Below are 23,866 nucleotides of genomic sequence, written 5' to 3' on the forward strand. Positions count from 1 at the left end.
GGGATCAAATGGATACTAGAGAATGAAAAATTGTCCAATCATTAAAAAAGACTCTTGGAAATGCTTATTTGTAAAAACAAACAAACAAGCAAATAGACAAAATACCAATGAGGTTGTAGAAAATTTGAGCAGTACTATTAACAAAATTGATCCTATGGACATTAATTGGATATTTCACCCAATAAATGCAGAGTACATGTTCTTTGCATGACCATGTAAAATATTTACAAACGTATTATTATCTTAAAGCCTATCTCAATAAATTTCAAAAGACTGAAATACAAAACATGTTTCTTAAATAAAATGCAATTAATTTAGAAATCAGTGACAAAAGATAAATACAAAATTACTATTTTCTTGGAAATTAGCTCATAAGTCACAGAAGAAATAATACGATTTTAAAAATTTGAAGTGAAATAAAAAAAAATCCAAATATCAAACTTGTGAGATACAGCTAAAAATTAGTAGGATAAAATTTATAGCCATAAATACTTACATTTTAAAAGAAAAAAGACTAAAAATTTACTAGCTAAATGTACATTACATGATGGTGGAGAAAGAAAATCAAATTAAAAAAAAGTAGAAGGCAAGAATAATGAATTATTATAGAAGAGATCAAAGAAGTAGAAAACAAACATATAATAAAGGCAATTATTAGTTACTATATACAAGCAATGGGTGATGGGTATTAGAGAGGGGACTTTCTGGGATGAGCACTGGGTGTCATACGTAAGAGATGAAACACTGGGTTTTACTCCTGAAGCCAAGACTACATTGTATGTTAATTATCTCGAGTTTAAATAAAAAAAAATACATAAAATAAACCCTGATTTTAATATTCTAGAAAATTTAGTAAATATACAAGTCACTGACGTATTACTGAAAACATGTTCTCTTTCTCTTAAGTAGCAAATATTGGATTAAACTAAGACCTCAGTAAAAAATTTAAAAAATAAATGAAAAAGCAAAACAAACAAACAAACAAACAAAATATAATTACTAGCAAGGCCAAAGTCGATTATTTGAAAACACAAATAGGGGCACCTGGGCGGAACAGTTGGTTAAGTGTCAGACTTCAGCCCAGGTCATGATCTCATGGTTCATGAGTTTGAGCACCCCAGTGGGCTCTGTGCTGACAGCTTAGAGCCTCGAGCCTGCTTCTGATTCTGTGTCTCCCTCTCTGTCTCTGCTCCTGTCCTCCTTATGCTCTGCCTCTCTCTCTCTCTCTTTCTCAAAAATAAGAATAAACATTAAATAATTTAAAAAAAGAAAAACAAAAAATAATGACATCTCTGGTGAGATTTCAATAGGAATAAAAAGACACTACACATAATATTTAGAAATAAAACATGAGGCATTACTACAAGTACTGCAGAAATTAAAAAAATAATAAAAGGATATTATATTTTTTTTAATTCTGTGAAAATTGAGATATAATTTTATTTATTTAATTTACACTTACTTGAAAAAATAATAACCTTACCAAAACAGACCATAGAAGAAATAGAGAAATGCTGGCAACAAGAGTATGGTAACATTATAGGCTTTCTGTCTGTTTGTGCTTTTGATATTCCCAACTGCATTAATGAAAACCAAACAGAGCAGTTTGGATAGCAAAGGTGAGAGGTAGGAGTGTAAAACATATGCAACATTTTCAATCAAACTAAGTGACAAGGAATCTTTATGAAACCCAGAATAAAGGAAGACATGACCCAACAGAAAAGAGCCAAAGGCTCTTTTGAGACCAGTCATTGCTCAGCAATGGCACAGAAATTTAAAGTATAGAATGACCCCGAGAACCCCAAATCACAAAAACTACCACCACCCCACCATCAGAAAACTGTAAACTAAGCAATAACCTGATGAGCAAATCTGAGATAAACTAGTATTATTCAGAAATGTTCTCACAGGCTTTTCATTGCAAATAAGCATGGAATTTATGGGGAAATATTAAATGGGAAACAGTACTGAAGCAGACCAAATCACTTAAGATTCCAGAAAGATTAATCATTTCCTTTCCAAAGGGCAAAAGTCTACCCCAAAGAATAATTTGTGGTAACAAAACATAAATGGATCAGGATCACAGGAAAAAGATGGTTCAGAGATTGGAAAGATGTGGGAAAGAAAGGGTATGGCATAGGCAGACCTTAAAGACTACTGCAAAAGGAAAACACAGTGATGTAGAACTCTGACTCACGCAGACACAAAGATTAGAAGACTTCTGGAATCATAGTTAATCCTGAGGAACATAGAAAATGGATACACAGTTATTTTTTATACTTTTAAGATACTTTTATTTTTAAGAGTGTGCCTTGAGCCATGAAGTTGAGCTACCCTTGACGATTGCTGCTTTCACACAAGGTTCTAATAGAACAAAAAGAGTTCAAATCAAAGCCAGGACTTAGGAAATGGTTATATTAACTGAATAATATGCCAACAAATAATAAAACCTACTGGAAAAAAGTGACAAAAGGAAATACAAAACGTGAAATGTCAAAAATGTGATAAAAAAAATATCATACTATGAGTGCCCCCCCCCCACCATGTTTGGCATCTGCCTGCCTCACTTTCACCATCTCTTTATCACTGCCAAAGACATTTTCCAGTGGCTAGAGCTCTGCCTCTCTACTTTCGGAAATGGTAAAGTGCCTTAGAATAAAAGTTCTCCTGGAGCAATCCTCAATCAATAATGGGAATTTTAAAGACCTAATTCAAACACTCTTTTATGAAATTTGTGTCATCCTTGTGTCAGGACCATGCTAATCTTCTCTTTACTGATTCAATTTTCAGGGTATGTGCTGCCAACATGGGCATGCTCCAACATCCTTTAGGTGGAATCATTCTGGACAGAATCTTTGCTTTAGTGTCTTGAGTTCCCCAGGGGGACTATGACCTAGTTACCTAGAAAGAGAACTTTCTTGATAATGCACTCATTTGTCTGTCTTTCTTTCCTTGCCTCATTTCCAATCATTCCCCCCTGTGTTTTCTCCACCTTCCAAATAAACTACTTCACCCAATCCTCTTCTCATAGTTTCCTTCTGGGAAAATCAAAACTAGAGACAAAAACTCTAGCCTAATATTTCCAAAGCATTTAACATGAAAAACACCCTAAGGGTGTTAAATACCATGATTACCACCGTAAGAAATAGAAAACAAAACAACAACAACAAAAAGAGTAAAATTATCAAACACAAATAGATAAAAGATAAAAAATGGCATGAGAAAATGGCAGATAGAAGATATGTAGGACAGCTCAACATATATGATATGGAACTTCTCTGATAAGAACACTAAAGCAATGAAACTAAGAAAATATTTAAAACTATAATAAAATACGTAAGTCACAGAGATGAAAAGTATAGACTAGGAATATAGTCAATAATATTATAATAATGTTGTATAGTGACAGATGGTGACTATACTAAATAGGAAATGATATTTGGAAATGATATTTTTGATAAAGGGTTAGTGTATCCAAACCATATAGACAACTTATACAACTCAACACCATAAAAGCAAATAATCCAAATTAAAAATTGCAAAAACATGAACAGACATTTCCCCCACAAAAGACATACGGATGTCCAACAGACATTTGAAAGATGATTAACATCATTCATTATCAGGGAAATTCAAATCAAAACCACAATGATATATCACCTCACACCTGTCAGAATGCCTAAAATCAACAACACAAGAAATAACAGGTGTTGGGGAGAATGTGGAGAAAAAAAGAACCCTTTTGCTCTGTGGGTGGGAATGTAAATTGGTGCAGCCACTGTGGAAAAGAGTGTGGAGGTTCATCAAAAAGTTAAAAACAGAATCACCAGTAATTCCAATTTTGGAGATCAGTAATTCCATGGAGATTTACCCAAATAATATAAAAACACTAATTCAAAGGGATATATGCACCCCAATGTTTATAGCATCATTATTTACAAATATCTGAACTATGGAAGCAGCCTATCTCCATCGATAGAGAGATAGATGATAGATGATAGATGATAGATAGATGATAGATAGATAGATAGATAGATGATAGATCTATAGATGGTAGATAGATGATAGATAGTGGAATCTTAGTCATAAAAAATTAAATCTTGCCATTTGCAAACATGGATAGATCTAGTGGGTATAATGCTAAGTGAAATAACTCAGAGAAGAACAAATGCCATATGATTTCACTCATATGTGTAATTTAAGAAGCAGAACAAATGACCAAAGAAAGGTAGAGACAAACCGAAAGATAGACTCTCAACTATGGAGAACAAACTGATGGTTACCAGAGTGGAAGTGGGTGGGGAGATGGGTGAAACATGTAAAGAGGTTTAAGAGTACACTTACAATGAGCACTAAGAAATGTATATAATTGTTGAATCACTATATTGTACACCTAAAACTGATATAACACTGTATGTCAACCATACTGGAATTAAAATTTATAAAAAATTAAAAATTAGGGATGCCTGGGTGGCTCAGTCGGTTAAGTGTCAGACTTCAGCTCAGGTCATGATCTCACAGTTCATGAGTTCCAACCCGTGTCAGGTTCTATGCTGACCGGTCAGAGCCTGGAGCCTGCTTCAGATTCTGGGTCTCCTTCTCTCTCTGCCCTTCCCCGACTCGTGCTCGGTCTCTCTCTCTCTCTCTTAAAAATGTATAAACATGGGGCGCCTGGGTGGCGCAGTCGGTTAAGCGTCCGACTTCAGCCAGGTCACGATCTCGCGGTCCGTGAGTTCGAGCCCCGCGTCAGGCTCTGGGCTGATGGCTCGGAGCCTGGAGCCTGTTTCCGATTCTGTGTCTCCCTCTCTCTCTGCCCCTCCCCCGTTCATGCTCTGTCTCTCTCTGTCCCAAAAATAAATAAAAAACGTTGAAAAAAAATTTAAAAAAATAAAAAAAAAATAAAATAATGTGTATTTAGGATGGGGTGTTCTGAATATACCTGTTAAATCCATTTTGTCCAGTGTGTTATTCAAAGCCATTGTTTCTTTGTCGATTTTCTATTTGGATGATGTATCCATTGATCTAAATAGCATGTTAAAAGTCCTACTATTATTTATCACTAACAATTAGTTCCTTTACATTTATTATTAACTGTTTTATGTATTTTCATTCTTCTATGTTGGGTATATAAATATTTATAATTGTTATATATTTTTGTTGGATTGTCTCCTTTATTTTTATAGAATGTTATTTAACTGTTTGTTAAAACAGTCTTTGTTTTAATGTGTATTTTGTCCAATATAAGTATTGCTACTGTGGCTTTCTTTGGACATCCATTTGCATGATAGTTGTTTCTCCATCCCTTCACTTTCAATCTGCAAGTGTCTTTAGGTCTAAAATAAGTTTCTTGTAGGCAGCATATAAATGGATCTTTTTTTTTTCTTTTTTAAATCCATCTTGTCACCCTGTGTCTTTTTATTGGAGCATTGAGTCCATTTAAATTCCAAGTGATTATTGATAGATATGTATTTAGTCCCATTTTATTACTGGTTTTATAGTTGTTTTTGAAGATTTTCTTTGATCCTTTCTTGTCTTTTTCTCTTTCTTGCCTTGCTGATTTTCTTTAGTGATTTATTTGGATTTCTTTCCCTTTATTCTTTACATATTTATTAGTGATTTGTGATTTGTGGTCACCATTAGGTTTCTATATCACTTCTGCATTTGGCAGTCTATATTAAGTTGATGGTCATTTAAAGAGTACATCCTTTTTCGAGTTCCTTGACTGAATTTTCAATAGAAATATTCATTTTTACTGCTTTCATGTTTTCAAACTTTACAGTATTACTTTTGGTTTCTCCTTTCCACTGGAATATTCCCATTTAATATTTCTTTCAGGGCTGGTTCAGTGATCATAAACCCTTTTAGTTTCTATTTGTCTGGGAAACTCTTTTCTCTCTTTCTGAATGAAAACCTTGCTGGATAGAGTACATTTGGCTGCAGATTTTTTCCATGCAGCACATTGAATATATCATGCCACTCCCTTCTGGTTTAGGATGTTTCTGTTGAGAGATCTGCAGCTAGCCTTATGGGTTTTCCTTTGTAAGTTATTTTCTTCTTTTGTCTTACCACGTTTAAGATTTTTTTTCTTTGTCATTATATCTTGCCAATTTAATTATAATATGTCTCGGTGCAAGTCTGTTTTTGTTGATTTTGATGGACACACTCTATTCCTCCTGAATCTAGATATCTTTTTCCTAATAATTTAGCTATTATTCAAATAAGTTTTCTGCCCCCCTTTCTCTCTCTTTTTCTTCTGGGACTCCTATAATATGAATATTACTACATTTGATGGAGACATTATGTTCTCTAAGTCTATTGTTGTTTTCATAATTCTTTTTTCTCTTTTTTACTCAGCCAAATACTTTCTATTTCTCTGTCTTCTAGGTAACTAATTAGTTCCTCTGCTTCTTCCAGCTTTCTGTTTATTCCATCAATGCATGTTTCCCATTTCATTTATTATACCCTTTATCTCTGCTATACTATTCCTTATCTCTGTGTTAAGTGTCCCATTCAGGTCTTCCACTTTTTTCTCAAATCCAGCGAGTATCCTTATGTTCACTGATTTAAATTCTCTATAAAGCATGTGACTTATATCTGTTTTGCTTATATCTTTGCCCATGGCCTTGTCCTGTTCTTTCACTTGAGATAAATTTCTCTGTCTTCTCATTTTGTCTGTCTCTACCTGTCTTTCTGTGTTAGAAAAGTCAACTACATCTCCTGTTCTTGAGGGTGATGGTTTTATGAATTAGAGGTCCTGTAGCACCCTGAGGTGAATTTCCCCCTGCTCCCCAGGGCCTGGTAGAGGTCCTGAAGTGTCTCCAATGTGTGCTTCATGTCCTCTGCTGTTTTGTACTGGCCACTTTATCCTCCAGGCCAGTCATCTGTAGAGGCTGTCTTTGCCTAATGTGCGCAGTGTTTTCTACTTGGTCTAAATCTGGAAGTGTGCTCCAGCTTATTGGTTGCCAACACCACTAGAACTGAGGATCCACAAAACTCCTGCCCTGGGAGACATGATGTTGGCAGGGTTTTTGGCCAGGCTTCCAGGGGAAGGATCCCACCATGTTGGTGCTGAGGCAAATATGACTAGAGGGGCAGTTCCACTGGAGTGCTGGGGGCAGGGCATGGTGTGAGCAAGTGAGATAGCAAATGTCCATGCTGCACTGGTTCTTGTGGGTGGTCCTGTGCTTATGCTAAAGGAGAGGAGTGGGAAATCGTGCTTTCTAGGTACTTTTTCCTGGAGGAGTCTCTCAGTAAATGCTGTCTCTCTAGGATGCACTCCAGGATGAATGGATAATATCCCCACTATGTGCCCCAGGTACTCTTCAGATCATTGTTTTCATGTTGTGTGTCCTTAAATTCTTTGCCTGCCTGCCTTCCAAGAACTGCTCAATCCCTCTGGGCTCTATCACTGCCAAGCCCACTAAACTTTTTTTTTTAAGTTGATTTATTTATTGGAGAGAGACAGAGACAGAACAAGTTGTGGGGGGAGGCTACGGAGAGAGATGGAGACAGAGAATCACAAGCAGCCTTTGCACTGTCAGCACAGAGCCAACGTGGGGCTCCATCCCACGAACTGTGAGATCATGACCTGAGCTGAAACCAAGAGTCAGATGTCTAACTGAATGAACCACCCAGGCACCCCCCACTAACCTTAAAAACTCTAGGCTTTCTTTTCCAGAAGTCACAAAATTTGGCTTCTCTTACTTTCCAAACCAGTTACTATGAGGATTTGTTTTCCCTGTGCACTCTCCTGATTGCTAGTCCATCTTTCACCCTCCTCCACCACTGTGCAGCAGCTACAATCCATTTCCTTCCCAAACCGTATCTCTGTACTTCGTACTTTCTTTGATGTGGCCTCCTCTCTACCTTTAGTTGTGAAGTTTGTTCTACCAGTCTTCATGCCAATTTCTGGGGCTATTTAGGGCAATTTAATAGTTATCTAGTTGAATTCATGAGACAAAGCAAGCCTAGGATCCTCCTACTCTGCTGCCATCTTTCCATCCTTACCATGTTCTGATCCTTATCAGATTACTTTTTACCTCCCCCATCCCAATACACTGTAAGTTCCCTAAGAATATGTATCAGAAAAAAATTACAGGGCAATATCCCTAATGAAATTAGATGCACAGAGAGAATAGCTGTCACCAAAATGATAAGGAAAAAAAGTGTTGGAAAGGATGTTAAGAAAGAGAAATCTTGTGCACTGTTGGCAGGAATGCAAATTGATGCATCCACTATGGAAAACAGTTCGCAAATTAAAGAATAGAACTGCAATATTACCCAGGAACTCCACTTCTGGGAATATACACAAAGGAAGTGAATGCAGGATCTTGAAGAAATATATGCACCACCATATTTATTGCAGCATTATTCACAATAGCCAAAATATGGAAACAAGTGAACAGTCTGTCAATGAGAGATATATCTATATCTATCTATATGTATATATCTTTATATAATGGGGTATTAGTCAACCATGAGAAAGGAGGACATTCTGCCATTTACAACATGGGTTGACTTTAAGGGCATTATACTAAACGAAATAAGCCAAATAGAGAAAGACAAGTACTGTATGATTTCTACCGTATGATCTCAGTTATATGTGGTATTTTAAAAAGTTGAACTCAGAAACAGAGAGTAGATGGTGGTTACCAGGGGCTGGGGCAAGTGTGGGAAATGATTGATCTTGGTCAAAGAATACAAACTTCCAGTTGTAAAATGAATAAGTTCTGGGGATGTCAGGTATAGCATGGTGATTACAGTTATTAAAAGTAGATTTTAAAATATGCTCACCACAAGAAGAAATGGTAAATTAATTATGAGACGCGATATAGGCGTTAGCTAATGCTAAGGTGTTCATCATTTTGGACATGTATATGAAATCAACATGTTGTACATCTTAAAATTGTATGAAGTGAATGTCAATTATATACCAATAAAGCTAAAAAAAAGAGTATGTATCAGGTCTTTCTTTGGTCAATAATTTTATTGTGTTTAATAAAAATATCATGAATAGGTCTTTGGTGTCATCTAGCATCATATTTCTGCAGCTGAGCAAATTCCTGCATCTAATTCATCAGCTTGCTTTTTTAGAGAAATAGATCCTTTCCAATTTCTCTCTCTTTCCACCCTTTTTATTTTTTAACTTTCATGACTTGATGAATCAAGGAAGCTGAATTTTATATACGTTCAATGTTATTTTTTTCAGGAACTAACTCATTTTACTGGGCTTAAATATCAATCAACCAATACCTGACCTTACCCAAATACTGGCACCCAAGAAATTGTAAATCTCAATAACACACCAATTCTCCTGAATAACAATCTTGTTGCGACAGGGAGTTTAGGCAAACTTCCTCCTGTAATGAAGGCCTCACAACACCCTGGATCATGTCTTATATGTGGCAAAATATAGTGTGAATAGTAGCCAATTTCCTTTTTCCCTAAAATTTGTCAATTCAGAGTTGCTGGTTTTTCTTTCCATGGAAACTGAGTTTCACATTGATGTGACCAAAGTTCTTCTTGAGGAGTCACCTGGGGTCCTTCATAAAATCTGGGTGTTCCTATGGTGCCTGAGTGGCTCAGTTAAGTGTCCAACTTTTGATTTCAACTAACGTAATGATTTCATGGTTTGTTAGTTCGAGCTCCGTATCTGGCTCCATGCCTACAGTGTGGTGCCTGCTTGGGATTCTTTCTCTTCCCCTTTCTTTTTGCCCTTCCCCTTCTCATGCTCTCTTTCTCTCTCAAAATAAATAAATAAACATTTTAAAAATAAAATAATAAAATAAAATTTGAGCGTTCCTTCAGAGTGATGTTTACATTTTGTGAAATGTCAACTGTCTGGTTGCCAAGAATGCTCATCATTATTGTAACAGATACAGAAAAGAGAGGACCATGTTTTTTATTTCCCCACTTGGTTCTGAGGCTACCCACGGTATGTGATCAAAGCATGTATAATTTTTACATTGAACTTGTTGCCTATATCCTTCCCACTTTACCCATGTACTTTACCCATTTACTTATCCATAATAAACTATTTCTGGTGTGTGTGTGGGTGTGTGTGTGTATGTTTAAGCTCCCAGACATAGATATCTCCTTTCATTACTGCCAAAAGATCTGTTCACCTCTAGAAATATTTGCATTCCTATTGTTAATATAGGCTGAGGTGGCTATCAAGGGGATACAACATGTGTATCTGGGGGCAGTAAACAGAGTGCAAAGTACTATATCCTGCAAAAAAAAACATTTTCTACATGTATTTTGAAAGGCAAAACATGTTTATATCCTATTGTGTCAGTTTCCAGGGTTCTTTCTATATGTGCAGCCAGCAACTACAAATAAATATGTAAACAAATACATTTTTAAGAAGAGCATCATAGTATACACATTGTTGTGCAACTTGCTTTTTTTAAAATTTGATAATATATGTACTGAAAACAAATGGAATTATTTTCCAATAAAAGAGGATTATATCTTAGATTTGCTTAACAATAAATCTGGGGAGAAAAGGGAATGAATAGGTGAGGATAGAGATGCAACAACAAGGACCATGAGCTGATAGCTGCTAGAACCGGGCAATTTATCAAAGCCTTCTCATGTTTTGTACCATTGCCACAATTATTAGGTAGATAGATAGATAGATAGATGGTAGATAGATAGATAGATCTTTTTAGTATTTTGAAAGCATTTTATTGTAAAACAAACACCAAAACAATGTACATTTAGTTGAACAATTTATCATAAAGCAAACATCTGTCAAGAAAACAAGAAATAAGGATAACTATGTTCTTGCTCTTTTGTTCAACTATGGCTTTAGCAATTGACACTGACCTTTTCTCTGAAACAACTTTTGATTTAAAATTTCTATTTATTTGTTTTCTATTTCGTTTTTTTCCTGCCCTTATATTTATTATTATCTTTCTGCTTGTTTTGCAGATACTGTGATTTATTTTGTTTTGTGTTAGCTAGTTTCTTTTTGTTGTTGATTTTTTTTTAATGTTTATTCGTTTTTTGAGAGAGCACAAGTGGAGAGGGGCACAGAGAGAGGGAAACGTAGAATCTGAAGCAGGTTCCAGATTCTGAGCTGTCAGCACAGAGCCTGTTGCTGGGCTCAAACTCACAGACCATGAGATCATGATTTGAGCCGAAGTGTCCTTGGACATTTAACCAACTGAGACACCCAGGCACTCCTGTGTCAGCTAGCCTCTTAAGATGAAATCTTGGAACACCAAATTTAGACCTTTTTTCTTTCATCAGAACCACTTATAGCTAGGTGCACCAGGGGCGCCTGGGTGGCTCAGTTGGTTAAACATCTGACTTTGGCTCAGGTCATGATCTCACGGTTTCTGAGTTTGAGACCCTGAACTGGGTTCTCTGCTCTTAGCACAGATTCTGCTTTGGGCCTTCTGTCCTGCTCTATTTCTGCCTCTCCTCCACTCACATTTTCTTTCTCTCAAAGATAAATAAAACATTTTTTTTAGAAAGAAGCATTTATAGTTATAAAATTTCCCTCTATCTTCACCCCACAATTTTTGATATATGGTACTTTATCATTCAATTTAAAATATTTTCTAATTTTCCTTGTGACATTTTGGTCTATGGATTATATAGAAATGCATTGTTAATTTCCAAATACTTCAGGAAAATTTCAGAAAGTTTTTCATCATTAATTTCTAATTTAATTTAATGTGATCAGAGAACATAATCTGTATGATTCAATTCTTTTAAATTATTGACATTTGTTTAATGGTTCAGCATATGTACTATTTTGGTGAAAGTACCATATACACCTACTTCTTTAATTTGATCCATTCTGACATTATATGTCTCTTATAGCAGTGCTTAATCCATTAAAATTCCATTAGCTATTGATGTAATTGGATTTTGGTCAGCCATTTTATCATTTGTTCCCTTCTTTTCTTGTTGCTGTTATTTTGCTTCTGTGTTCTTCCTTTTTTGCCTCCTTTTGGATTAAATATTTTATGTGTCCACTTTTATATATCTGATGTTTTTATAGCAAAACCTTTCTACAGTTTTTTGGTGGGCACTTGGTATATTAAAATATTATTCTTAATTTTTTATTGCCTTCTTAGATTTAAAATTGTGTGATTCCCATAAAATGTAGAATCCTTGCAACCACATATGGTCATTTGTCACCCCCCATTGTTGGTGTACCATCATAAATATACCTTCATAGATATACAGCTCACAAAAAATTTTATAGTATTACTTTTAAATGGTCATGTGCATTTTAAAATATTAAGCAATAAATGATAGCCTTTTGTAATTACCCATATATTTACCATTTCTGATACTTTTTCTTTCTTCCTGAAGATCTGAGTTCTAATTTAGAATAATTAGAATTTTCACCAAGAATTTCCTTTACCATTTCTTGTATGGCATATTTTCTTGATGCCAAATTATCTCTATTTTTAAAATCTGAAAATAACTTATTTTCACTTCATTTATAGCATAGAAAATTAACCTTTCATTGAATAAAAGATGCTGGGCTTACAGTTTGTTTTGCTTCCCTCCTTTCAACTCTTTAAAAGAAGTCCCACTATGCATTTTCAAAAATAAACATTAAGGAAGATGGTGGCTTAGGAGGACGCTGGGCTCACCGCGGCCTGCTGATCACTTAGATTCCACCTACACTTGTCTAAATAACCCAGAAAACCGCCAGAGGATTAACAGAACGGAGTCTCTGGAGCCAAGCGCAGATGAGAGGCCCACGGAAGAGGGTAGGAAGGGCGGCGAGGCGGTGGGCGCTCCACGGACTGGCGGGAGGGAGCCTGGGCGGAGGGGCAGCCTGCCGGCCAAGCAGAGCCCCCGAGTCTGGCTGGCAAAAGCGGAGAGGCCGGATGGAGTGTGTCCGACAGCAAGCGTGACTTAGCGTCTGGGAGGTCATAAGTTAACAGCTCTGCTCGGAAAGCGGGAAGGCTGGAGGACAAAAGGAAGGAGAGTTGCTGAGCCCCCTGACGACAGAGCTCAGCTTGGCGGGTAACAAAGGCACTCACCAGCACCATCTCCCTCGCCCATCCCCCAGCCAAAATCCCAAAGGGAACCAGTTCCTGCCAGGGAACTTGCTCGCTCCGCACAAACACCCAACTCTGTGCTTCTGTGGAGCCAAACCTCCGGCAGCGGATCTGACTCCCTCCCACTGCCATAGGGCCCCTCCTGAGGTGGATCACCTAAGGAGAAGTGAGCTAAGCCTGCCCCTCCTGCCCCCGTGCACCTTGCCTACCCACCCCAGCTAATACGCCAGATCCCCAGCAGCACCACAAGCCTGGCAGTGTGCAAGTAGCCCAGACGGCCTCGCCACCCCACAGTGAATCCCACCCCTAGGAGAGGGGAAGAGAAGGCACACACCAGTCTGACTGTGGCCCCAGCAGTGGGCTGAGGGCAGACATCAGGTCTGACTGCGGCCCCGCCCACCAACTCCAGTTATACACCACAGCACAGGGGAAGTGCCCTGCAGGTCCTCACCACTCCAGGGACTATCCAAAATGACAAAACGGAAGAATTCCCCTCAGAAGAATCTCCAGGAAATAACAACAGCCATGAACTGATCAAAAAGGATTTAAAAAATATAGCAGAAAGTGAATTTAGAATAATACTCATAAAATTAATTGCTGGGTTTGAAAACAGTATAGAGGACAGCAGAGAATCTATTGCTACAGAGATCAAGGGACTAAACAGTCACGAGGAGCTGAAAAACGCTTTAAACGAAATGCAAAACAAAATGGAAACCACGACGGCTCGGATTGAAGAGGCAGAGGAGAGAATAGGTGAACTAGAAGATAGTGTTATGGAAAAAGAGGAAGCTGAGAGAAAGAGAGATAAAAAAAATCCAGGAGTATGAGGGGAAAATTAGAGAACTAAGTGATACACTAAAAAGAAATAATATACGCATAATTGGTATCCCAGAGGAGGAAGAGAGAGGGAAAGGTGCTGAAGGGGTACTTGAAGAAATTATAGCTGAGAACTTCCCTCAACTGGGGAAGGAAAAAGGCATTGAAATCCAAGAGACACAGAGAACTCCCTTCAGACGTAACTTGAATCGATCTTCTGCACGACATATCATAGTGAAACTGGCAAAATACAAGGATAAAGAGAAAATTCTGAAAGCAGCAAGGGATAAACGTGCCCTCACATAAAAAGGGAGACCTATAAGACTCGTGACTGATCTCTCTTTTGAAACTTGGCAGGCCAGAAAGGATTGGCACGATATCTTTAGTGTGCTAAAAGAAAAATATGCAGCCGAGAATCCTTTATCCTTCAAGTCTGTCATTTAGAATAGAAGGAGAGATAAAGGTCTTCCCAAAACAAACAAAAACTGAAGGAATTTGTCACCACGAAACCAGCCCTACAAGAGATCCTAAAGGGGATCCTGTGAGACAAAGTACCAGAGACATCACTACAAGCATAAAACATACAGACATCACAATGACTCTAAACCCGTATCTTTCTATAATAACACTGAATGTAAATGGATTAAATGCGCCAACCAAAAGACATAGGGTATCAGAATGGATAAAAAAACAAGACCCATCTATTTGCTGTCTACAAGAGACTCATTTTAGATCTGAGGACACCTTTAGATTGAGAGTGAGGGGATGGAGAACTATTTATCATGCTACTGGAAGCCAAAAGAAAGCTGGAGTAGCCATACTTATATCAGACAAACTAGACTTTAAATTAGAGGCTGTAACAAGAGATAAAGAAGGGCATTATATAATAATTACAGGGTCTATCCATCAGGAAGAGCTAACAATTATAAATGTCTATGCGCCAAATACCGGAGCCCCCAAATATATAAAACAATTACTCACAAACATAAGCAACCTTATTGATAAGGATGTGGTAATTACAGGGGACTTTAACACTCCACTTACAGAAATGGATAGATCATCTAGACACACGGTCAATAAAGAAACAAGTGCCCTGAATGATACATTGGATCAGATGGACTTGACAGATATATTTACGACTCTGCATCCCAAAGCAACAGAATATACTTTCTTCTCGAGTGCACATGGAACATTCTCCAACATAGATCATATACTGGGTCACAAAACAGCCCTTCATAAGTTCACAAGAATTGAATTATACCATGCATAGTTTCAGACCACAATGCTATGAAGCTTGAAATCAACCATAGGAAAAAGTCTGGAAAACCTCCAAAAGCATGGAGGTTAAAGAACACTTTACTAAAGAATGAGTGGGTCAACCAGGCAATTAGATAAGAAATTAAAAAATATATGGAAACAAACGAAAATGGAAATACAACAATCCAAATGCTTTGGGACGCAACGAAGGCAGTCCTGAGACGAAAATACATTGCAATCCAGGCCTATCTCAAGAAACAAGAAAATCCCAAATACAAAATCTAACAGCACAACTAAAGGAAATAGAAGCAGAACAGCAAAGACACCCCAAACCCATCAGAAGAAGAGAAATAATAAAGATCAGAGCAGAAATAAACAATATAGAATCTAAAAAAAACTGTAGGGCAGATCAACGAAAGCAAGAGTTGGTTTGTTGAAAAAATAAACAAAATTGACAAACCTCTAGCCAGGCTTCTCAAAAAGAAAAGGGAGATGACCCAAATAGATAAGATCATGAATGAAAATGGGATTATTACAACAAATCCCTCAGAGATACAAACAATTATCAGGGAATACTATGAAAAATTATATGCCAACCAATTGGACAACCTGGAAGAAATGGACAAATTCCTAAACACCCACACTCTTCCAAAACTCAATCAGGAGGAAATAGAAAGCTTGAACAGACTCATAACCAGCGAAGAAATTGAATCAGTTATCAAAAATCTCCCAACAAATAAGAGTCCAGGACCAGATGGCTTCCCAGGGGATTTCTACCAGATGTTTAAAGCAGAAATAATACCTATCCTTCTCAAGCTATTCCAAGAAATAGGAAGGGAAGGAAAACTTCCAGACTCATTCTATGAAGCCAGTATTACTTTGATTCCTAAGCCAGACAGAGACCCAGTAAAAAAAGAGAACTACAGGCCAATATCCCTGATGAATAGTGATGCAAAAATTCTCAATAAGATACTAGCAAATCGAATTCAACAGCATATAAAAAGAATTATTCACCATGATCAAGTGGGATTCATTCCTGGGATGCAGGGCTGGTTCAACATTCGCAAATCAATCAACGTCATACATCACATTAATAAAAAAAAAGAGAAGAACCATATGATCTTGTGAATCGATGCAGAAAAGGCCTTTGACAAAATCCAGCACCCTTACTTAATAAAAACCCTTGAGAAAGTCGGGATAAAAGGAACATACTTAAAGATCATAAAAGCCATTTATGAAAAGCCCACAGCTAACATCATCCTCAATGGGGAAAAACTGAGAGCTTTTTCCCTGAGATCAGGAACACGACAGGGATGCCCACTCTCACCGCTGTTGTTTAACATAGTGTTGGAAGTTCTAGCATCAGCCATAAGACAACAAAAGGAAATCAAAGGCATCAAAATTGGCAAAGATGAAGTCAAGCTTTCGCTTTTTGCAGATGACATGATATTATACATGGAAAATCCGATAGACTCCACCAAAAGTCTGCTAGAACTGATACATGAATTCAGCAAAGTTGCAGGATACAAAATCAAGGTAAGAAATCAGTTGCATTCTTATACACTCACAATGAAGCAACAGAAAGACAAATAAAGAAACTGATCCCATTCACAATTGCACCAAGAAGCATAAAATACCTAGGAATAAATCTAACCAAAGATGTAAAAGATCTGTATGCTGAAAACTATAGAAAGCTTATGAAGGTAATTGAAGAAGATATAAAGAAATGGAAAGACATTCCCTGCTCATGGATTGGAAGAATAAATATTGTCAAAATGTCAATACTACCCAAAGCTATCTACACATTCAATGCAATCCCAATCAAAATTGCACCAGCATTCTTCTCGAAACTAGAACAAGCCATCCTAAAGTTCATATGGAACAACAAAAGGCCCCGAATAGCCAAAGTAATTTTGAAGAAGAAGACCAAAGCAGGAGGCATCACAATCCCAGACTTTAGTCTCTACTACAAAGCTGTAATCATCAAGACAGCATGGTATTGGCACAAAAACAGAGACATCGACCAAAGGAATAGAATAGAAACCCCAGAACTAGACCCACAAACGTATGGCCAACTCATCTTTGACAAAGCAGGAAAGAACATCCAGTGGAAAAAAGACAGTCTCTTTAACAAATGGTGCTGGGAGAACTGGACAGCAACATGCAGAAGGTTGAAAGTAGACCACTTTCTCACACCATTCACAAAAATAAACTCAAAATGGATAAAGGACCTGAATGTGAGACAGGAAACCATCCAAACCCTAGAGGAGAAAGCAGGACCTCCTCTCTGACCTCTCTGGTCAGCCTCAACCGCAGCAATCTCTTACTCGACACATCCCCAAAGGCAAGGGAATTAAAAGCAAAAATGAATTACTGGGACCTTATGAAGATAAAAAGCTTCTGCACAGCAAAGGAAACAACCAACAAAACTAAAAGGCAACCAACAGAATGGGAAAAGATATTTGCAAATGACATATCAGACAAAGGGCTATTATCCAAAATCTATAAAGAGCTCACCAAACTCCACACCCAAAAAACAAATAACCCAGTGAAGAAATGGGCAGAAAACATGAATAGACACTTCTCTAAAGAAGACATCCGGATGGCCAACAGGCACATGAAAAGTTGTTCAACGTCGCGCCTTATCAGGGAAATACAAATCAAAACCACACTCAGATATCACCTCACACCAGTCAGAGTGGCCAAAATGAACAAATCAGGAGACTATAGATGCTGGAGAGGATGTGGAGAAACGGGAACCCTCTTGCACTGTTGGTGGGAATGCAAATTGGTGCAGCCGCTCTGGAAAGCAGTGTGGAGGTTCCTCAGAAAATTAAAAAGAGACCTACCCTATGACCCAGCAATAGCACTGCTAGGAATTTACCCAAGGGATACAGGAGTACTGATGCCTCGGGGCACTTGTACCCCAATGTTTATAGCAGCACTCTCAACAATAGCCAAATTATGGAAAGAGCCTAAATGTGCATCAACTGATGAATGGATAAAGAAATTGTGGTTTATACACACAATGGAATACTACGTGGCAATGAGAAAGAATGAAATATGGCCTTTTGTAGCAACATGGATGGAACTGGAGAGCGTGATGCTAAGTGAAATAAGCCATACAGAGAAAGACAGATACCATATGGTTTCACTCTTATGTGGTTATGTGGATCCTGAGAAACTTAACAGAAACCCATGGGGGAGGGGAAGGAAAAAAAAAAAAAGAGGTTAGAGTGGGAGAGAGCCAAATCATAGGAGACTGTTAAAAACTGAGAACAAACTGAGGGTTGATGGGGGGTGGGAGGGAGGGCAGGGTGGGTGATGGGTATTGAGGAGGGCACCTTTTGGGATGAGCACTGGGTGTTGTATGGAAACCAATTTGACAAGAAATTTCATATATTGAAAAAAAATAAAAAAATAAACTTTAAAAGAAGAAAAAAAAAAAAAAGAAGTCCCACTATCTTTCAGCTTCAATTACCACTATTGAGGGGTCAGTGGTGATTTGAATCACTGTGCTCCTATATGCTATATTTCTCTCTGGCTACTTTAAAATTTTTCTCTTCATTTTGATTTTTAATAGTTTCACTGAAATGTACCTAGGTTTGATATTAACTGTAATTTTAATGTTTGGAAATTTATGAGATTCTTGAATATATAAACTTATGTTTTCTACTAAATTGGGAGAATTTTGGTAACAGCTTCTGCTATTTTTTTTCAAATTCATGCTCCTTTCTACTGTGGTACTTCAATGACATATATGTCAAATAGTTTGATAGTGTCCTCAGGTCCTGGGGCTTGTTTATTTCTTTTTAATTTTTTCCTCTCTGTTCGGTAGACTGGGTAATTTCTACTGGTCTGCCTTCAAATAGGCTTAATCTTCCTTCTCTATCTTTCATCTATATTCTCTAGTTCAGTGAATTTAATTTTTAAATTGTTGATATTAATTTTTAGTTACACATTTTTCCTTTAATTTGTTTTCAGAATTTCTATCTCCCTGATGATATATTTGTAACTTTTCACTTATTGTCAGTATATTTTACTTCATGTCCTTGAAGTTAGTTATTATAGCTTCTTTAAAATCCTTCCTTGCTGATTTCAAAACCTAAGTCACCTGCCATCTTTCAAGTTTATTCTTTTGAGGGGATTCAGATTAATCCTCTTCATATATTTTGTTTATTTTTCAGTTAATATACAGTGTAATATTAGTTTAATATGTACAATATAGTGATTCAACACTTCCTTACGACACCTGGTGCTCAATACAAGTGCATTCCTTAATCCCCATCTCCTATTTAACCCATCCCCCCTACCACCACCTCTTTTCTGCTAACCATCAGTTTGTTCTCTATAATTAAGAGTCTGTTTCATGCTTTGTGGCTCTATTTTTTTTTGCCTGTTCTCATTTGTTTTGTTTCTTAAATTCCACATATGAATGAAGTCATATGGTATTTGTCTATGAATGACTTATTTCTCTGAACACTCTACTCTCTGCTTCATCCATGTCATTGCAAAAGGCAGGATTTCACTCTTTTTTGATGGCTGGATGATATTCTGTCATGTATATATACCATATCTTCTTTATTCATTCATCAGATGATGGAAATTTGGGCTATTTCCATAATTTGGCTATTGTAGATAATGCTACTATAAACATCAGGGGCATATATTCCTTTGAATTTTTTTTTTTTGTATTGTTTGGTAAATACCTAGAGGTGCAATTGCTGAATCATAAGGAAGTTCTATTTTTAACTTTTTGAAGAACCTCCATACTGTTTTCAACAGTGGTTGCACCAGTTTTCATTACCACCAACAGTGCATGAGGGTTCCTTTTTCTCCACATCCTCTCCAACACCTGTTGTTTCTTGTTTTGTTGATTTTAGTGTGTCTGATAGGGTTGAAGTGATATCTCATTGTGGTTTTGATTTGCATTTCCCTGATGATGAGTGTGATGTTGAGCATCTTTCCATGTGTCTGTTGACCATCTGCATTTCTTCTTTGGAGAAATGTCTTTCATTGTCTTCAGCCCATTTTTTTTAATTGAAATTTAACTTTATTTTTTTATTTTTTAAAATTTACATCCAAATTAGTTAGTATATACTGATGCAATGATTTCAGGAGTAGATTCCTTAATGTCCCTTACCCATTTAGCCCATCCCCCTTCCCACAACCCCTCTAGCAACCCTCAGTTTGTTCTCCATATTTATGAGTCTCTTTTGTTTTGTCCCCCTCCCTGTTTTCATATTTTTATTTCCCTTCCCTTAAGGTTCATCTGTTTTGTCTCTTAAAGTCCTCATATGAGTGAAGTCATAGGATTTTTGTCTTTCTCTGACTGAATAATTTCACTTAGCATAATACCCTCCAGTTCCATCCACGTAGTTGAAAATGGCAAAATTTCATTCTTTCTGATTGCCGAGTAATACTCCATTGTGTATATATATATATATATATATATATATATATATATACCACATGTTCTTTTTCCATTCATCCATCTATGGACATTTGGGCTCTTTCCATACTTTGGCTATTGTTGATAGTGCTGCTATAAACATGGGGGTGCATGTGTCCCTTAAAAACAGCACACCTGTATCCCTTCGATAAATGCTTAGTAGTGCAATTGCTGGGTAATAGGGTAGTTCTATGTTTAGTTTTTTGAGGAACCTCCATTCTGTTTTCCAGAGAGGCTGCACCAGCTTGCGTTCCCACCAACAATGCAAAAGGGATCCTCTTTCTCCACATCCTTGCCAACATCTGTTGTTGCCTGTGTTGTTAATGTTAGCCATTCTGACAGGTGTAAGGTGGTAGGTAATTCATTGTGGTTTTGATTTTTATTTCCCTGATGATGAGTGATGTGGAGCATTTTTTCATGTGTCAGTTGGCCATCTGGATGTCTTCTTTGGAGAAGTGTCTATTCATGCCTTCTGCCCATTTCTTCACTGGATTATTTGTTTTTTGGGTGTTGAGTTTGATAAGTTTTGTAGATTTTGGATACTAACCCTTTATCTGATATGTCATTTGCAAATATCTTCTCCCATTCTGTCTGTTGCCTTTTAGTTTTGCTGATTGTTTCCTTCACTGCGCAGAAGCTTTTTATTTTGATGAGGTCCCAGTAGTTCATTTTTGCTTTTGTTTCCCTTGCCGCTGGAGACGAGTTGAGTAAGAAATTGCTGCGGCCAAGATCAAAGAGGTTTTTCTCTGCTTTCTCCTAGAGGATTTTGATGGCTTCTTGTCTTACATTTAGGGCTTTCATCCATTTTGAGTTTATTTTTGTGTATGGTATAAGGAAGTGGTCTGGGTTTATTCTTCTGCATGTCTCTGTCCAGTTTTCCCAACACCACTTGCTGAAGAGACTGTCTTTATTCCATTGGATATTCTTTCCTGTTTTATCAAAGATTAGTTGCCCATACATTTGTGGGTCCTTTTCGGGGTTCCCTATTCTATTCCATTGATCTCAATGTCTGTTCTTGTGCCAGTACCACAGTGTCTTGATGGTTACAGCTTTGTAGTATAGCTTTAAGTCTGGGATTGTGATGCCTCCTGCTTTGGTTTTCTTTTTCAAGATGGCTTTGGCTATTCGGGGTCTTTTGTGGTTCCATACAAATTTTAGGATTATTTCTTCTAGCTCTGTGAAGAATGCTGGTGTTACTTTGATAGGGATCTTTTTGAATATGGAGATTGCTTTGGGTAGTATCGACATTTTAACAATATTTTTTCTTCCTATCCAGGAGCATGGAATCTTTTTCCATTTCTTTGTGTCTTCTTCAATTTCATTCATAACCTTTCTATATTTTTCAGTGTAAAGATTTTCACCTCTTTGGTTAGATTTATCCCTAGGTATTTTATGTTTTTTTGTGCAACTGTAAATGGGATCGATTCCTTGATTTCTATTTCTGTCACTTCATTGTTAGTGTATAGGAATGCAACCAATTTCTGTGCCTTGATTTTATATCCTGCAACTTTGCTGAATTCATGAATCAGTTCTAGCAGTTTTTTGCTGGAATCTTTTGGGTTTTCCATATACAGTATCATGTCACCTGTGAGGAGTGAAATTTGACTTCCTCCTGGCAGATTTGGATGCCTTTGATTTCTTTGTGTTGTCTGCAGGGGCTAAGACTTCCAATACTATGTTGAATAACAGTGGCAAGAGTGGACATCCCTGTCTTGTTCCTGACCTTATGGGGAAAGTTCTCAGTTTTTCCCCATTGAGGAAGATATTAGCCTTGGGTTGCTCCTATATGGCTTTTATCATCTTGAGGTATGATCCTTCTATCCCTACTTTCTTGAGGGTTTTTATCAAGAAAGGATGTTTTATTTTGTTAAATGCTTTCTCTGCATCTATTGAGAGGATCATACGGTTCCTGTCCTTTCTTTTGTTGATGTGATGCATCACGTTAATTGTTTTGCAGATATTGATCCAACCCTGCATCCCAGGTATAAACCCCACTTGGTCGTGGTGAATAATTTTTTTAATGTATTGTTGGACACAGTTGACTAATATCTTGTTGAGGAATTTTGTATCCATGTTCATCAGGGAAATTGGTCTATAGTTCTCCTTTTTAGTGGGGTCTCTGTCTGGTTTTGGAATCGGGGTAACGCTGGCTTTATAGAAAGAGTTTGGAAGTTTTCCTTCCATTTCTATTTTTTGGAACAGTTTCAAGAGAATAGGTGTTAACTCTTTCTTAACACCTATTGGTGTTTGGTAGAATTCCCCTGGAAATCCATCTGGCCCTGAACTCTTGTTTTTTGGCAGATTTTTTATTACTAAATCAATTTCCTTACTGGTTATGGGTCTGTTCAAATTTTCTATTTCTTCCTGTTTCAGTTTTTGGTAGTGTATATGTTTCTAGGAATTTGTCCATTTCTTCCAGATTGCCCATTTTTTTGGCGTATAGTTGCTCATAATATTCTCTTATTCGTTTTGTCATTTTGTCCTGAAAAGGAGTTAATGAGGTAGAAAATTTGAAATTAAATAAATTAAAAATAAAAAAATATTAAAATTAAAAATTAAAAACACATACACACAATAATCGAATAGATGATGCTAGATCCTAGGTGTGTTTTGGTCTGGGTGTAGAAAGTGGTTTGACAGATTAGAGGAATAAAAAAAAGGGGGGGGGAGAGAGGAAAAAAAATAAATCATTTGAGAATTTGAAAAAATGAATACACTAAAGTATACTAAAATGCACAAAAGTAGAGAATGTAGTAGAAAAATTATTTTAAAAATTTTAATAAAAATTAAAAAGAAATATGAATTTTTTCATTTTCTGTATAAAAGGAAAATGAAAAACGAAAAAGAGAGTAAAGATTTTTAAAAAAGGAAAAGAAAAGACAGAAAAAAAAGAAATCATTTGAAAATTTGAAAAAGTGAATACAGGGGCGCCTGGGTGACTTAGTTGGTTAAGCGTCCTACTTCAGCTCAGGTCATGATCTTACTGTCCGTGAGTTCAGACCCCGTGTCAGGCTCTGTGCTGACAGCTCAGAGCCTGGAACTTGCTTTGGATTCTGTGTCTTCCTCTTTCTTTGCCTCTCCCCCACTCATGCTCTGTCTGTCTCTGAAAAATGAATAAACCTTTAAAAAATTTAAAAAAAGAGAAAAGGTGAATACACTGTAGTAGACTGAAATAAAATGATGGGAGTGACATAGCATTTGAAAAACATTACATAAAAACAAAAAATATAGTAATCAAAATTAAATAAAAATATTTCCAAAAGAAATTGAAAGTAAAAATGAAGTTTTTCTCTTTCTGCATTCAAGA

The 23,866-nt window shown here is 36.9% G+C and overlaps 1 protein-coding gene and 1 non-coding gene across 2 annotated transcripts in view; both read right to left on the reverse strand.

Annotated features, from left to right (window-relative positions):
- The window catches only part of GABRB3 (gamma-aminobutyric acid type A receptor subunit beta3), a 451,589-nt gene that overhangs the window by 334,872 nt on the left and 92,851 nt on the right, over positions 1 to 23,866 (reverse strand). The window lies entirely within an intron of this gene.
- Positions 2,707 to 2,808, reverse strand: LOC128773182 (U6 spliceosomal RNA). Its single transcript, XR_008417459.1, has one exon. It is a non-coding gene; the product is annotated as a U6 spliceosomal RNA (small nuclear RNA).

This window comes from Panthera pardus, unplaced genomic scaffold (assembly GCF_024362965.1).
Source record: "Panthera pardus isolate Hobbes unplaced genomic scaffold, ASM2436296v1 HiC_scaffold_24, whole genome shotgun sequence".
NCBI lineage: Eukaryota > Metazoa > Chordata > Mammalia > Carnivora > Felidae > Panthera > Panthera pardus.